Source organism: Toxorhynchites rutilus, chromosome 2, assembly GCF_029784135.1.
Source record: "Toxorhynchites rutilus septentrionalis strain SRP chromosome 2, ASM2978413v1, whole genome shotgun sequence".
Lineage (NCBI taxonomy): Eukaryota > Metazoa > Arthropoda > Insecta > Diptera > Culicidae > Toxorhynchites > Toxorhynchites rutilus.
Genome location: NC_073745.1, coordinates 71,972,242 through 71,990,853, shown reverse-complemented (window position 1 = coordinate 71,990,853; position 18,612 = coordinate 71,972,242). Strand labels below are relative to the sequence as shown.

Below are 18,612 nucleotides of genomic sequence, written 5' to 3'. Positions count from 1 at the left end.
CCATCTCTGTATTTGGATTTCGTTCGCAAATTTGCTCGGAAATAAAAAGTTGATTGATGGCACAGTGTGAATTGATTCCGATAATTTGAAGACCACTTAGTATTGACTTTTCCTTTACAAACATGATACCCGATTTGGCTCGATAAGAATTATTTATCTGTGGACTCTCTCTCCGAAGCGAAAATGTTCTTCCAAATGTCAAGGTCAATTTTGTCAGAGTTTTAAACCTACGATGCTTTCGTCTCTATTTTCCAAATGATTTTCCCTACTCCATAGCCATTTTTTCTCTTCTTTTTGTCTCTATAGTAATCAACCAAAATTTGGCAGCTATTAACAAAGCTTCATTCATTTGTGAACATCATGGCGTCACTAGGATGAGCACGTCGCGAATCGATCTTGCACGCCAAAATTGAATCAAAGTGCCAACTAAATGGGATTAATCGAATACAGAATTAAGTATTATCAAGACAATAATTTAAAACACAAAATCGCTTCACAGAAAGAAATATGTTAGTGAAAGATGTCAATCCGCATTGCAATTCTGATCATTTTTAAAAATAATTTTGATCTAAAATCCGCGGTGGAGACTTGATGAAAAGATACTTCGCTTAGATTTTCATATCATTAGGTGGGGAGTATTTGTATATGATTAAACCAAACGTGAGCTTATTGGCGTAGGACAACGTCTTGGATTTTGATAAGGGGTGTGCTGTGCTGTGCAAATCAATCCACAAAGCAACATGTTGGAACGTGTATCGTCAAGCGTCAGGCTCATAAAGTGAGTGACTTCAAGGGACACGCTCAACATTTGCTTTCTCTCTCATTTCCATATTCACAGGCTAATATATCCTGGAAGACACAGCGCACAGCATAACTACTCCTATCTCCTATCTCCTATCTATCTCTATTCACGCTCTTGCTGTACATAACGATAGAATAAGAATCGATCACTAGGTTGAGCATTTCATTCATTCCTGCATAAATTTTCCTCGAATAAAGACGTTATTAAAACGAGCTCTTGTAATGATGATTTATTTTAAAAAGGAATCTGCGAATTGGACACGATACTACCTCAGGGGGTTATTCTACGAAATTAAAAATCGAGCATTTAACAGAATGTTTAAGAGATTTCAAACGCATATTGTTCAAATATATACCGTTAAAAGGATACTTTGTCTATTTTCTCAATTAAAATCCAAAAGGTGAAGAAGCATGTTTTTCGCACGAATACGAGGGTAAATTCTGCATTATGCAAGCTTTTTTCAGTTTCAGTTCCCGTGAATGTTGTATGCAATACGAAATTGTGTGCAATAATTCATTATATCAATTAGACAGAGTGTCAGTGTGGTAGAAATTAGGATGATGTGGATGGTGGAGTAGGTTAGTGAGAATCCACAACTACTCTCGAACCTTGGACATATGCAATTGTGTTATATAGGGTTGGGGAAAAAGAAATGTCGTATTTCTGATTGATTTTGGACGCTTTATTTAACATACTTAAAATTATCCAATTTAAGTCAAATATGCGCCGTTTTGTTCGCAAACTTGTTGCCATTTAGAAGGCAACTCCATTATCCCCCCTTATGAAGCCCCCCCCCTCCTTATTTACAAAAAACTCAGACAGCCAGTTTTCGCAAACCTCTTTTGAGGCCAACTTAGTATCACCAAGAGCGTTTTGCATGGACCGGAAGAGATGATAATTACTTGGAGCCAGGTCCGGACTATATGGTAGGTGCAATAGGATATCTCATCCGAGCTCCCGTAGCTTCTGGCGAGTCATCAAAGATGTGTGAGGCCGAGCGTTGTCCTGGTGGAAAACAACACCATTCCTATTGATCATTTCTGGCCGCTTCTGGTCAATCACCTGCTCCGAACGGTCAAGCTGCTCACAGTAGAGAACCGAGTTGAGGGTCTGGCCACAGTTGAGCAGCTCATAGTGGATGATTCTCTTTCAATCCCACCAAACACACAGCAAAACCTTCCTGGCCGTCAACTCGGACTTGGCGATGGTTTGGGCCGGCTCACCGCACTTCGACCACGACTTTTTTCGCTTTAGGTTGTCGTACGTGATTCACTTTTCACCATCTTCTTCAAAAATGGGTCGAGTTCGTTCCGTTTCAGCAGTGCATCGCAGGCGTTGATTCGGTCTAAAAGATTTTTTTGCGTCAACTCGTGTGGCACCCATACATCCAGATTTTTTTTGGAATCCAACTTCTGCAAATGGTTCTATACCCAGTTCCTGGCCAATCGAGCGAGTGCTCACATGCCGGTCTACTTGGATGATTTCAACGATTTTATCGATTTCCACGACGATTGGCCTGCCAGTACGGGGTGTATCTTCGACAGCCACTACACCAGAACGAAATCGATCAAACCAACGCTGTGCTGTGCGAATCGTTACAGTATCGGGTCCATAAACTACACGAATTTTTTCGGCCGCCTTCGTTGCGGTTTTACCTCGCAGGTAGTAAAAACGTAAAATATGGCGAATTTCTTGCTTGGTGGACTCCATCTTTGACGCGCTATAACTTGAGACTGAAAAGAACAATCACAACACTGTCAAAACGACACTTGTAGCACAGATTGTCGTCTAGTATAGCCGTAAAGTATGACCCGATGCGTTAAGTACAACACAAGATATGTTTAAGTGTTGCCATATATTAACAATATACGACATTTGTTTTTCCCAAACCCAATATTTCGACAATGTTGTAGTACCAGTAATCTTTGTGGAACAACGTTTTTTTCTATCTCTTGGAATAGTCTATATAGCGTCTTTTTTCTAAGTTACGTTAGGATCACCATGAAAAAAAACTGTTTTCTGCTCTAACTTTCATATTTCAAATTCTACATGCAAACTGTCTTCGAAAGATTTTTAAAGTTTACTAATACAAACATTTTTCGATGCAGAACTTTTCAATATTTCAACTTCACCCAAAGTTATTGATATTTCTCCCCAAAAAATACGCTCTCTTCAATACTTCGTCACTCTCTGGGGCAAACATGAACAAAATTGTACTGGCAGCATTTGAAAGAGCATAGTTTACTCTACATGATGTGTGATTTTCAAAACTATATTCTTTTTCGTGTTTGCGTAAGTTAAAAATGAAATCATGAGTTTTTGGGTAAAAAACCATCAATAACTTTGAGTAAGATTGAGATATTGAGTTCTGCATCGCAAAATGTTGGTATTGATAAGCTCTGAAACTCGTACGAAGACAGTTTTGATGTAGAATTTGAAATATAAAAATTAGAGCAAAAAAAGCCTGCTTTTTCATGGTCACTCTAATGCAACTTAGGAAAAAAGCGCTAAATCGATTATATCTAAAGATACGAAAAAAAACATTGTTCGATAAATTTGTTTAAAATAATCGGGGCTACAACATTGTCGAACTATGTTTATCTCTATCTATTAAGATAAGAACGTTAGATATTTTATTTCATCAACAATTTTAGTCACCCTATTTCTGATAAAATAAAAATAGGCGCCCTATCAGATGTAACAACTTTGTCGAAGAAAGCTTTTGTCTAAAGAATAAACATCTCCCACAAAGTTGTTTTTTAACTAAGTTGCGTTAGGGTAACCATGAAAAATCCGTTTATTTACTCTAACTTTATATTAAAAATTCTACATCAAAATTGTCTTCGTACGACTTTTAGAGCTTATGAATACCAGCATTTTGCGATGCAGAATTTGTCAATATCTTAATCCTGCTCAAAGTTATTGATGGGGTTTCACCCAAAAACTCATGATTCCAATTTTAATTTACTCGAATACAGAAAATAACATATCTTTGAAAATCACATATTATATAGAGTGAAATTCGTTCTTTCAAATTCCGTCAACAAACATTGTTTATGTTTGCCCCAGAAAGAATGACAAGTAATTCAAGATAGAGTATTTTTTGGGAAGAAATATCAATAACTTTGAGTGAGGTTGAGATATTGACAAGTTCTGCATCGCAGAATGTTTGTATTAGTATGTTCTAAAAGTCATTCGAAGACAGTTTGTATGTAGTATCTATCTATACAGCAATTCCAAATGAAATCGTCCTAAAAATGCAGATTTTAAAAACTTGTATTTTTTATTCCAATGAAAGTGTGTATTCCGTTTGGGTTGGAGGAAATATGAGTTTTTCACAGCAATTGGGAATTTTTTGACTCAAGCGTAACTTTTGAATAGGGCGTATCGATTTTAGTAAGAGAAATCTTTGATAATTTATATCTCAAAAACTATGAGTCGTACCGAAATAGTGTCTTAGAAAGAGTTATAGAGTATTGATGGTTAAATATGAAAAAAATGCACACTGAGAAAAAAATTAGTACTCTTTTTTCTATTTACAAAATAAAAATTCAATTTGCAATATCCAAAATACATATTTTTTAATTTTTTTTTTCATTTTTTTCATACAAAATTGAAGTCATGTAGAAAATTCAAAAAATGGGCCCAAGATGGTAAACTATTTTTGACGAACTTCGATTTTTTAGGAATTTTCGAAACATCGAGTTTTTGTATGTTAGCAGTCATTTTTAATCACAAATTATGAATCCTGATGTTATTTAAAACAAAAAAGGTTATTATCAATCTCCTTCTAAATGCAACCATTCTCGAGATATTTAAAAAAATATTTCTAATTTAATGTTTTTTTATAGTAATTAATCCCTTTTAATATGTTTGTCGTGTTATACCGTTATGTTCATGAAATTTTATGAATTAGCTTATGATTTCCAACAATTTTTCCAAATACATCATCATGGTTCATTTTTTGACTCAAGTCTAAGAAATCTTTGATAATTTATGTCTCAAAAAATATGAGTCGTACCGAAATAGTGTGTTAGAAAGAGTTATAGAGTGTTGTTGGCTTAATTTGAAAAAAATATACACTGAGAAGAAAAAGTAGTTTTTTTTTTTATTTACAAAATAATATTTTAATTTGCGATATCAAAAAATATGTATTTTTTTATATTATTTTTCAATTTTTTCATATAAAATAGAAGTCATGTAGAAAATTTAAAAAATGGGAACGAGATGATAAAACTATTTTTGACGAAATTTGTGGGACATCGAATTTTTAGTAATTTTCGAAACTTCGAATTTCTTGTATGTTAACAATCATTTTTAGCCACGAATTATGAATCCTGATGTGATTTAAAACAAAAAAGGTTATTATCAATCTCCTTCTAAATGTAGCCATTCTCGAGATATTTTAAAAAATATTTGTAATTTATTGTCTTTTTAATAGTATATATATATATATATATATATATATCCGAGCGTCTGTTCACCATGGAGGTGCGACTCAAAACAGCGTCTGATCCCCATGTTAGGGGCGGCTGATCACTGTCTTCGTGCCAGCGGGGACTCTAAAAAGAGCTGTGCACGACGGTCCTCCGGCGAGACAGGGGGTTGGTGCAGGCCCTGCAAGCCATCCGTAAAAATAAAACGCACAGGAAAATTCACAAAGAAATTCGAGACAGGACAATCGGACTAGACCTACGCAAAGAACACGGACTAGAGATTGGAAACTCGGAACATGGAACTGCAAGTCTCTCAATTTTCTTGCGAGTACCCGGATTCTTTCGGAAATATTGAGAGCCCGCAATTTCAACATCGTAGCGCTGCAGGAGGTATGCTGGAAGGGTTCGATGGTGCGATCGTTCCATGGTGGATATACCATCTATCAGAGCTGCGGCAACACACACAAGCTGGGTACAGCTTTCATCGTGATGGGGGAGATGCAAAAACGGGCGATTGGTTGGTGGCCGATCAATGAAAGAATGTGCAGATTGAGGATGAGAGGCCACTTCTTCAATATCAGCATTATCAACGTCCACAGCCCCCATCTAGCTAGCACCGATGACGATAAAGAAGAATTCTACGCGCAGCTAGAGCGTGAATACGATCGCTGCTCAAAACACGACATCAAAATCGTCATCGGTGATTTGAACGCTCAGGTCGGCCAGGAGGAGGAATTCAAACCGGTAATTGGTAGGTTCAGCGCCCATCAGCGAACCAACGAAAACGGCCTAAGACTTATCGACTTCGCTGCCTCCAAGAACATGGCCATACGTAGCACCTTCTTCCAGCACAGCCTCCAATACCGTTACACCTGGAGATCACCACAGCAAACAGAAACACAAATTGACCACGTTTTGATCGACGGTCGGCACTTCTCGGATATCATCGACGACAGAACCTATCGTGGCGCTAACATCGATTCAGACCACTAACTGGTAATGGTCAAACTACGTTCTAAACTGTCAGTCGTCAATAACATAAGACACCAGCGCTCACCACGGTACCACTTACGACGACTACAGGAGCCGAACGTTGCTGCAACATATTCGCAGCGTCTTGAAGCTGCGTTACCGGGGGTAGACGAACTGGATGCTGTTCCCCTCGATGAATGCTGGAACTCCTTAAAATCAGCAATTAGCAGCACAGCAGAGACCGTCATCGGGTATGAACAACGAGGACATCGGAACGAATGGTTTGACGACGAGTGCCGAGCGCTCCTGAACGAGAAGGATGCAGCACGCGCAGCCATGCTGCAACGAGCGACTCGACAAAACGTGGAACGATACAGACTGAAACGAAGGCAGCAAACACATCTCTTTCGGGAAAAAAAGCGCCGCCTGGTAGAGAAAGAGTGTGAGGAGATGGAGCTGCTTTATCGTTCTCGAGAATCGCGGAAGTTCTTCAAGAAACTAAACGCCTCGCACAAAGGCTTTGTGCCGCGGGCCGAAATGTGCAGAAACAAGGAAGGAGGCATCTTGACGAACGAACGCGAGGTGATCGAAAGGTGGAGGCAGCACTACGATGAACACCTGAACAGCGCGCAGACAGGAGACCTAGACGGCGTTGAGGAGGACTACACCGGTGCAATGAACAACGACGACGTACCACCCCCGACGATGGGTGAAGTTAAGGAGGCCATTAATCAGCTCAAGAACCACAAAGCAGCTGGTAAGGATGGCCTCGTAGCGGAGCTTTTCAAGGGAGGTCCGAGAAAACTTGTAGAGTGTATGCACCGGTTGATAGTCAGGATCTGGGACACAGAACAGCTACCGGAGGAGTGGAAGGACGGGGTAATCTGTCCCATCTATAAAAAAGGCGACAAGTTGGATTGTGGGAAATATCGTGCCATCACAATCCTGAATGGTGCCTACAAAATTTTGTCTCAGATCCTCTTCCGCCGCCTATCGCCAATAGTAAGTAGATTTGTGGGAAGTTATCAGGCCGGATTCATGCCCGGATGCTCGACGACGGACCAGATTTTTACACTGCGGCAGATCCTCCAAAAGTGCCGCGAGTATCAGGTCCCTACACACCACATCTTCGTCGACTTCAAGGCCGCATATGATACAATCGACCGACGACAGCTATGGAGGATCATGGACGAACACGGCTTTCCCCGAAAGCTGACAAGACTGATTCAGGCAACGATGAACGGTGTGCGGTGCAGTGTGCGGATCTCAGGTGAGCTGTCGGAATCATTTGAGACTCACAGGGGACTTCGACAAGGCGATGGAATCTCCTGTCTGCTCTTCAACGTGGCGCTGGAAGGTGTTATGCGGAGAGCGGGCTTCAACATGCGGGGCACGATTTTCAACAAGTCTAGTCAGTTTATCTGCTTCGCCGACGACGTGGACATAATCGGAAAAACACGCGACGGTAGCCGACTTGTATACCCGACTGAAACACGAAGCAGGGCTGATTGGGCTTGGGATCAATGCGTCTAAGTCTAAATACATGCTAGCTGGAGGGACTGATCGCAACAGAGTTCTTCTTGGTAGTAGTGTTGTGATCGACGGCGACGAGCTCGAGGTGGTAGAGGAATTTGTCTACCTTGGCTCGTTGATAACAACTGACAACAACAACAGCCGTGAAATTCGAAGACGCATTGTCAATGGAAGTCGTGCCTACTATGGGCTCCGCAAATCCTTGAGGTCCAACAAACTCCGACCCCGTACGAAGTGTACCATGTACAAATCCCTAATTCGACCGGTTGTTCTCTATGGGCACGAAGCATGGACGATGCTTGAAGAGGACAATATACGGTGGTATACAGGAAAACGGAGTATGGTGAAGGAGAATGAACCACGAACTGGCGCAACTCTACGGCGAACCCAGCATCCAGAATGTCGCCAAGGCTGGACGAGTGCGATGGGCAGGGCATGTTGCAAGATTGCCGGACAGCAGCCCTGCAAAGATGGTGTTCGCATCGAATCCGGTAGGAACAAGAAGGAGAGGTGCCCAGCGAGCGAGGTGCTTGGACCAGGTGGAGCAGGACTTGGCAAGAATCGGTGCAGCCGGGAGTTGGAGAACTGCAGCCATGGATCGGGACTATTGGCGAAAAATTGTGAAGAAGATCTAATCTCTCAATGGGATGTAGTATCATTATAAAAAAATAAATATATATATATATATATATATATATATATATATATATATATATATATATATATATATATATATATATATATATATATATATATATATATATATATATATATATATATATATATATATATATATATATATATATATATATATATAGGAAAACTTCGATATAACGTACCCTCGTTATAACGTACCCTCGATATAACGTCACTCGATATAACGTACGCATTTTCAAAGCGTGAAGGAAAATTTTTTTCAATACTTTTTTTCTGATAGAACAATGAATTATCCATATTGTGATGCTAAAACAAGTTTTGTGCCTTCAATCAATTCCGAAATACAACTGGTTTTGTGATTCCGGATTCTAAATGAATCAAGCTTTAATCAACAGTACGAAGGGAAACATCATGTAGATGCCGAAGCCAGTGGACCTGTTTATGAATGAACCGTCAGTAAAGAACATTTTATCAGATCTAACATTACCCCCATATTCTGCCGAAAATATCGGCGGAGAATCTGAGCGTAGATGATCTGGAATTCCATGGATTTTTTGTCGCATGGATAGATAAAAAATGATAGAGGAACTGCAAAAGTATGGGAAGCAAACTTAGTTGGAGATGCCTTGTGAAGGGTGCACGTCGTGGGTAAGGTACTCATGGTATAAAGACATAAAACTTGACTGAGGAGTCAGTTGGAGTAGATTTTCGAAGTTATCAATCACCAATGGATTCATGATCTTGCAACGGATGAGAAATCTGTAGGATAATTCTGTGAATCGAAGAGTAAGCGGGGGTACTCCTGCCAAGACTTCGAGACTCATCGTATGTGTCGAATGCAAACACCCCATTGCTATACGCAAGCAACGATATTGTATTCTCTCCAGCTTGAGAATATGAATCCTGGCAGCTGATCGGAAGCAAAAACTGCCATATTCTAACACTGATAATATCGTTGTTTTGTATAACTGAATGAGGTCTCCTGGATGGGCACCCCACCATGTTCCGGTTATTGTTTGGAGAAAATTGATTCTTTGCTGGCATTTCTGTTTCAAATACGCAATGTGTCTTCCCCAGGTACATTTAGAGTCAAAATATACTCCAAGGTATTTGAAGAACATCGAGTGCTTGATCGTTTTGCCGGATAGGTGAAGCTGGAATTGGGCGGGTTCGTGCTTCCTAGAAAAAACGACCATTTCGGTTTTCTCCGTAGAGAATTCGATACCCAGCTTGAGAGCCCACGTGAACAGGTTGTTCAGGGTATCTTGCAAGGAATTTTGCAGAACGGCGGGATTAGTACCCGTGATGGAAATAACTCCATCGTCTGCAAGTTGTCTCAACGTGCAGTCTCTAGTTAGACAATCATCCATATCATTGACGTAAAAACTGTACAAGAGGGGGTTTAAGCAGGAGCCTTGTGGTAGGCCCATAATACTGTATCGAGAAGATTTCAAGCTGCCATGATTGAAAAACATGTGCTTTTCTGACAGTAAATTGTACAGGAAATTATTCAGAATTGGTGAAAGTCCACGATTATGAAGTTTCTCTGAGAGAATTTCCATGGAAACTGAATCAAATGCCCCTTTGATATCGAGGAAAACGAAAGCCATTTGTTCTTTGCGAGCAAATGCGATTTGGATTTCAGAAGATAGCAGCGCGAGACAATCGTTCGTCCCTTTACCTCGGCGGAAGCCAAACTGCGTATTTGACAGCAAATTATTCGCTTCAACCCACTTGTCCAAACGAGGTAGAATCATTTTCTCTAACAATTTACGAATACAGGATAACATTGCAATCGGCCTATACGAATTGTGATCGCAAGCCGGCTTGTTGGGTTTTCGTATGGCTATCACTCTCACTTGCCTCCAATCATGTGGGACAATATTCTGCTCCAGCCAGTAGATACATGTATGAAATAGATACATGTATGAAATAAGCTTGGCCTATTCACCTAAAGTATCAATTTAAATTTTCTCTTGCATACAAAAACGTAATAATAAACACATAATGTTCCGCATAATGAGGTTTGGTTTAGTTGGAGTGGCATATTTATCCAGGTTCAAAACCACAAAAGAATCTTCTTCAAGAGCGGAATGTGATGAGGAATATCAGCTTTAGTAAACAGAACATTGTAAGTTGTTTTTCACCTATGACCACCTATGGCCCCCAAACATCAAAATAATTTCTATGCTAATTAATCGCTGAGATTAAGCAAAATATCTGTTTACCTCTCCTAGAATATGTGAACAGTCGTTCAAACTGATGATTTGTCCAATATATCAGATTGAATAAACTAAATTTCACAAGAAATTCCTTAGAAACCATGCGCACAGAACTACGGCCGAATGGCAATCGAGAGAGTAATTTCTGTTTTTATTTGTATTTTGACATGCGACAGCTCTACTGAAGTACAGGGTGACTCAAAAGTCATTAAATTCTTCAAACATAAGGTGACTATCAATACGGCATCTATAGTCAATAGTTATACTACCAAACAAGCAGGTGACCACTTTGCCCCCCATGATCAATTTGCCCCCACTACCCCTACGTGTGAAAAGGATCGGTCAACTAGGTAATTTTCTACAGCGCTTTTTTCCGTGATGCAATTTGATGTGTGACACCCTTTAGTTCTACGTCTATCCGGGTGTGTCCCCAAAATAAAGTTTCTCAAAGGCGATATAATTTTACCAAGATAACCTACAAAACTCCCTATTTTTAAACAAAAATACCAAGAGAAAAACCATTCAAATTTTCCAATGCCAATTGACGAAGTTTTTTGCTAGTTGAAATCACAGCCTCACTCAAAAACAATTAACTTACTGCAAACTACCATCTAAAAAAGCACTTCTCCAACAATCGAAAGCGATAGCTTGCAATCGAGCCAGAATCGGGCACTAGGAGTCTCTCCTTGCCCAAAAGTAAGCCAGCAGCAGCCTCTTTCACATCGGCTGGAATCTAGGCGAGGCCCAAAAATTCGTTCACTCATTGATTTTTGCCCGCGCCGGTCTTCACTCCCACCGATGCGATCTCCGCCTGGACGGAATTACATTCAGTTACCCTTGAGAATCTTTCATACCATTCACCGGATATCTCTTCCGAGAACTAGGTCGACAGTTCCCGTCACATACGTGCACACATACACACACACACCCAAACACGCGCGTTGTGTCACTGGTTTTTTTTTGTTCGTTCGTGTCCTCCACACACCGGTAAGTTACCCGCACCTAGCACTGAGAACACTCTCTTGCCACTTGCCACCTCGAAAGCCACACTTTCACTTGTCCGGCGAAAAGGAACAGATTTTGTTCGCCACAATTGGCCCGATTCTCCGGCAGATGTCACAATCAGATGTCTGATAAAATCGGTAGGAAATTATGAGTTTGAAAGGAAAAATCCGGCAGCCGGCAGAGGAAAACCGCTGCGACAGCAGCCATTGACGTTTCTCGTCCTTTTTTGTGATTGAAGAGTCACAAGAAGAAGCCAAAGAAGTCAAGGTTCTATTCTGGTTCGGTCCCAGGACCGAAACCAAAACAGACCACCCCCGTCTCGTGCGCTTTGTCTCGCACGAGTGGGAAAGAGATGGCCAGAAAGTCACCCCCAAAGTGTCTGTCGGCCCCCGTCCGGTCCAGTCAGGAAAGAGAGAAGCACAACCGGCGGCTCGAAGGGAATTTATCATTCTGTGATCAAACATATTTTGCGGATTTGTCAGAATTTGCGTCACGAATTGGGCCTACATTTCACCCCCTGGAAAATGTCTGAAATGAAATAAAAGCTAAAGAACGCACCTTTCGAAAAAGCTCGGTTTTCCCCGTTCGCCAGAGGATCTCGTTCCGTCTCACTCCAGCATTAGCACACGGTCACAGCAGCGAATGGATAGATGGTGGCGGCCGGCGGCCGTGGAATCGTCGCTAGGCGCCCGCCAAAGGGTAGTAAGACCACGTGGCTGCTGCTGGCTGCGGAGGGCGCTGGGTGACGCACTTTTCCTAGGCTTTCAGAAACGACTTGAAACTCGTTGGCCGCTCGTGGCCGGTAGGGATTTTTCCACTGCACTCTCCTCTATAGGCCGGAGATTACGGCAAGAAACAGAAAAACCATACACACAAATCCGATGTGTTACAAATCCTACCGATCTCGACAACGGCACACCAACAACCCACTCACACACTTCGACACAGAGCCGAAAAAATATATTCACTGGATATACTATTTTTTTTCTGTATTTCTTTCGATGTTGTTTTTTTTTTCTTTTGCTTTTGCTTTTGCTCTGCCTTTTTCCACTCGTTTATATTTTTCGAAATCTTACTTCATTAACCGATTGAGAAATTAGAAACTTGCCCCGGCCCCGGGGAGGATGGTGGTAGTGTCTTGAGTGTGAGTCTCGATCAAAATTGTGTCACTGTTTTTTTATGTATATTATTTTTCGCTGCTTTGGTACAAAAAAAGCGGCTCTTACTCGCTCTCGAGCTTCACTTTGGGTCGCACTCTCTAGAAGACTCTTTTGATTTTGTGCGTTTTCCCACTTTTTTTTTTTTTATTAACACAGAAAACGATTTTCCTTGATTATTTTTTGTTTGCCCGGGAATAGAACTCCAAAAATTCACCACCTTTTTCTATACACCTAATTAAATAAATTCATCTGATTTTTTTTTGTACTATGAGGTTTCCGCTTGGTACCTTTTTTTGATTTATGTTTTGCGTGTGGTTTTGCACCGGTCGGAAAATAAAATCAATGCTCCGAGAGGACGAGGTTTGCACAATTTTCTTCTAGTTAATTCTTTCGCGGGTTACACTTGCTATCACAGTTATTATTCCACCGTAATCCTTTGGGTGTGTGTTTTTTCTTCCTTTTTCGGCTTTCTCTTCACGATCCGAGGAGGTATTTAATTAATTGCCACTTAAATTCCTTTTTTGATTTTGCATACGAGTTCCAGCTGCAGTTTCACGATCTGCTTTGTTGTTACGCAGTTTGAAGTCCTTTTTTTCTTCACGTTTCTGACCGGATTTCACTAGGGAAAACGGCTTTCCACCCAATGTCCTGTGTGCGGCGCGTGTGTGTAATTAATCCATCCTTCCGAGGACGCAGCTGGTCTTGTTCTAGCCGCCGCCGACTGAGCAAGTCCTGTGAACGTGTCCTTCCACCCGTCACTCACACCGCGCCCGCACAGCACCTTCTTCCGACCCCTCCCGGTGGTGGTTATCCCTGACGTTTATTGCTCTGACGTTTGCAACAGAGGTCGTCTCGCGGATCTTCCTGCCGGATCTTCCACTACACCACCCAGTTTTTTTCCCCCGATGGTCGGCACTTTCCCAGAGTTCCACAACACGCGCGAAGTCAGAGTCAGAGTCAGAGTCGGCCAGAGGGAAGGAGACACCGCTTTCGTAACACCGAGGAGCAGGTTTGTTCAAAGGGAACTTCTTTAGTGTTCGGGGCGCGGACCGCGGGAGCTTTTCCACATGATGCGCGAACCGAAACAAAAACTAAACTGAAGCATACCATCGTCATGTGGCGAGCGTTTACCTCCCAAACCATCATCATCCACACTCGAAGTCTGTTCGGGGGTTTGAAGACGAACGCAACGACGTACAAACGAGGAGTGTGGCCGCGATTTTTTGTGGGGTATTTGGGTGGTGTGGGGGCAGCAGCTGATGACGGTCGAGGGCCTGCCCCAATAATGTACCACTCGAGTGGTGCAGCGCTACGGGTTGGGCAATTGGCCGAAGCAAGACGGAGGCAAAACATAAACGTGCGCCTCTCCCCCTGCGTCTTCCCACAGGGCAGAGACCCCACAAAAAACACCACAGTCTACGGGCGACGTTACTCCGAAAGAGAGAGAACCGTGCTGAGAACCGTTGAGCGAATGAGAAAGTTTTCGCTTCGATCGGTGGAAGGGATGTGGAAGTGGATCAACCAGGTGCGGCGGCGCTCCTTGGGTGCGATTCCTCATGGTCCTCTCGGACGACGCACTCTTACATTCCTTGGAAAGCTTTTCCGTCGGGGAGGGGAAGACTCCCTCACGCCGTGGCCAAAACGAGTGACGAGAGAACGAATTGCGAAAGAGCAGAGCCAAAAGAGAGAGAGAGCATACCATCGCCTGGCAAATCGGCGCTAGACGGAATGTGGAGCAAAGGAGAAATTGCGAAACACATGGTTGCGCGGTTTGTGTGCTCACTGCCTGCCTCGGTTGGATGGGTGGACGGATGAATCGGGTCGGGGCTGTGTGAAGTTGGAAGTGAAGGAGAGTGACGGTATGATGAAAGCTTCAAGTGCAGACTGTGAGTAATGCCAGAAAGAGAGAGCAGGAAAACAATACGAGAGTGCGTTTGAATGTGTAGTTATGCTGCCAGACGAGACGCTCTTGAGAGAGGTACTAGAATTTGTTAACAAATTTTAAGGTTTGAATCTTGAGATTGGATTTGACATAAGCACAGCGTGATAATGGTAGCTCACAACAAAATATTCATTTTTAGCAAAGAAAACTGAGACTAGTTTTGGTTGATCAAAAGATGAAACATTTTGTTTTTAAAATAGGGCTGTTAGTTACAAATATTAAATCATGTAATTTGCAAAAATAATCCGTCAATTTGAGATACATCCTATGGAATCGTCATGCCAAGGACCTATCCACATATCACGTGAACAACCTTAGGGGGTAGGGGGTACAAAAAAGTCCACGCTGGTCCACGATGAGGAGGGAAGAGATACGGATAAGGGGTTGCCCACATACCACGTGGACAACTTTAGGGGGGGTAGGGGTTACGAAAATGTCCACGATTGTCCACGTCGAGGGGGTTTGGGGTATAGCCAATGTCCACGTGGATACGTGAAATAAATATTCGAGAAAAAAACAATCACATTGTTGGCGACTAACAAAACACCCTTGCTACAACCCTGGAAGAAAAGTGTTGTTTACGTATGCAATTTGCAATCAATGACCCCGCAATGAACCTCATCAGCTGATTTCCAACAAAAGAGGATGCATAAACAAACCGGGATCAACTAACGGTATTAGTTGTAGTTATTGACATCAACCAGTGGGAGCGAGAACGCAAGTATTGTTGCGTAAAGCGCCGTCGATACTTTTCTCTCCTGTGCGAGCCGACCAGAGAACGTGATAAGGTGAAATCAAAGCTGGAGATCGGAACTCACCACTCTGTCGGAGCCGAACATCGCCCAGCGGAACAATAGCAGCAGAACAGCAGAAATTGTAATTCTACGGAGCGCAGACAGATCAAGATCGACCGCCACAGAATACGTTTAGTGATAATATTATATGTCGAACTATGTCGGTGATCATTTTATGTTTGAATTGTAAATTGTAATATTGTGAATATATGTTATATGGTTAGATTAAACGTGTAATTAAATACCAGCTAGTGTATTATTTACGGGAAGAATATTCGTGCTGGTTGTTCGCTGAGTGTTGTTGCCGTTGGTGCTGCGTAAACGCAGTTTGATTTAATTCTTGTTCCTGCCGACGGCAATTGGAATTCGTGTAGGCGAAATGGATTTCCCGTGCAGTGTTGGGTGCCTGTAATTTAATTGAGTTGTCGAAGGTAGTCAGGTACCCAACACACATTCTATATTTCAAAATCAACGAAATTTGTTTTTCATTTTCCAGAATTTTCAAACTTTCCTATCATGCTTGTTCTGCGTATTTGACAATAAAAAGTTTGAGCTGCCTGATTTTTTTTTTCAAATACTTGTTAGTGTGAACACAATGGTAGAATTCGTGGTTTTTGAAGATGCTTAAAATGAAATTGCTATGGAAGTAAATAATCTAGCAATTACATAGTAATTGATGTATGAAGTGTTATATTAAATGTTGTTTTTGTCAAATCACATTCTTTCATTAACATAAACTAAGTAAAAAAAGTCACAGGAGGGTTGTGATACGACCGAGATACGACCGCATGGTTGACGTAGGATTCCGTTAGGCTATCTGTTGATTTTGGATATGTTTGAAGAATTACATCGTTAAACTCGTTACATCGTTTAATAATGATTTGGTGGCTCTGAGATGATTGTTTGTTCACTCCACTAGTGTCTACCGAGTGATGATGACAGAAGTATGGTAAACAGTCGTTGGGTGGTGCGTATCAGATAGAAGATGACGAAGTGGAATGACATATGATGAAAACCGCCCTCTGTGACCTTAGACGAGATGCTTCCTGTGTTAAAACAAACTTACCAATGTAATATAAGATAATTACCAATACCGAACACAAATATCAATTTTCTCATCAGTAAAAACATGTTACTTTAATATAGAGAAAACATATTTGAAATGGAAAAGGTTATTTTGTTTTATAGTTTTTACTTTCTGAGCGTTTATTCAAACACAATGATTATTTACAATGTTAAAATGAACACAACAAAACAGACAGCTTAAACCGAACGACTCGTTCTCGAGCAGGAATACACCTTGGTTTTTATTTATGAAAATTGAAATAAATCGTTTCATATATCAAGTCATTTTTAACACAACTACTACCATATACAATTTTACAATTACACTTTTTCACAATACACGATCGGTCATTGATATGAAATTTCACGAACATTGAAGTTCCAAATTTAAATATTATTTGATAGAATTAATCGAATCACTCACCTTACTTGCAATATAAAAATGCCCCCGACTTGCATATGTTTGCAATGCCGAAATCCCTCGGACATCTTGGTTTTGATGTCTCTGTCAGGGAACACATTTCGGTAGGAACAAAAGATCCCCCTACTTTCATGTATTTGCAATGCCGATTTCCCTCGGACATCTTGGTTTTGATGTCTCTGTCAGGGAACACATTTCGGTAGGAACAAAAGATCCCCCTACTTTCATGTATTTGCAATGCCGATTTCCCTCGGGCATATTGGTTTTGATGTCTCTGTTAGGGAACACATTTCGGTGGGAACGAAAGCTCCCCCTACTTCCATGTATTTTCAATGTCGATTTCCCCCAGGCAGCTTGGTTTTGACGTCTCTGTTAGGAAACCACCGCATGTGTCGTTAATTTCGATCAATTAGAAGTGGATATTTCCGTTAGAATAGGGGTTGAGATTTTTCAATTGTTTGATAGTGAGCTTCATGACATATATTATTTTATTCAATATAAAAAATTGTTATGGAGTGCCGAAATCGATTGACGCAATAATTTAATCAATCTATCATGAAATGACAGAGCAATAAGCTTTTGAAATTGGACAATTGTGCTCGATTTTCGATTTTCAATTTGTACCCCAATATGTTCCCGAAAGACGTAATCCTACGTCAAAAATATAACAAACGCGCTAATAAAAAATCCGTCAATTTGACGGGTGCGGTAGAACTAGGTATATATCAAACGTCGGTAGTTCTAGTGTTAAGTAAATTTATTATAGCTGTACCTATAAGAGATAAACAAGCAAAATCTTTAGCAAAGGCGTTTGTCGAAAATTGCATCCTTGTACACGGTTGTCCTATGACAATTAAATCTGATTTGGGGACCGAGTACAAGAATGAAATAATCCAACAAATTTGCAAATTTTTATCTTTGGAGCAGAAATTCTCTACTGCTTACCATCCAGAAACTATTGGCAGTTTAGAAAGAAACCATCGCTGCCTAAACGAATATCTACGTCAATTTATAAACGAACAGCACGATGACTGGGATACATGGCTTCCTTACTACGTATTCAATTATAACACAACTCCACATTCTGGTCATCAATATACACCCTTCGAATTAATATACGGAAAACAGGCAAACATACCACAATCTATCCAAAATTCAACTACCATAGAACCAATTTACGATTATGATTTATATTACTCAGAACTAAAATGTAAGATACACACTGCAATAAAAAATTCAAGAGAACTGTTAATCAATTCAAAATTCAATAGAATACATAAACAAGTCGAAGAAACAAACCCAATAGATGTTCAAATAGGAGATACAGTTTGGCTAAAAATTGAAAATCGTAGAAAGCTTGATCCCGTATATTCAGGACCATTCCAAATCATGGCAATAGAGCATCCAAATGTAATAATTGAAAACATATTATCAAAAGAACAACAAAAAGTACACAAAAATAGACTGATCAATTGAAACCTAAAAATAAAATGAATAATAGAATTAAAAATGTAATTACGTGATTTATGTATATATGTATGTTATAAAATTAAATAATATTAACGAATGGCTCACTCGTATGCCATTCTTTTCAAGAGGGGGT

The 18,612-nt window shown here is 40.8% G+C and overlaps 1 protein-coding gene across 2 annotated transcripts in view; it reads right to left on the bottom strand.

Annotated features, from left to right (window-relative positions):
- The window catches only part of LOC129768069 (uncharacterized protein DDB_G0271670), a 174,606-nt gene extending 160,751 nt beyond the window's left edge, over positions 1-13,855 (bottom strand). Inside the window, exon 1 of one of the 2 annotated variants that reach the window (XM_055769476.1) lies at positions 12,186-13,855. The gene's annotated coding sequence lies outside the window, so the exon portion shown is untranslated. Of the gene's footprint in view, positions 1-11,220; positions 11,729-12,185 lie in introns of those variants that run through there. The other variant, XM_055769479.1, reaches the window with a different exon arrangement.
- Positions 13,856-18,612: the final 4,757 nt, after the last annotated feature.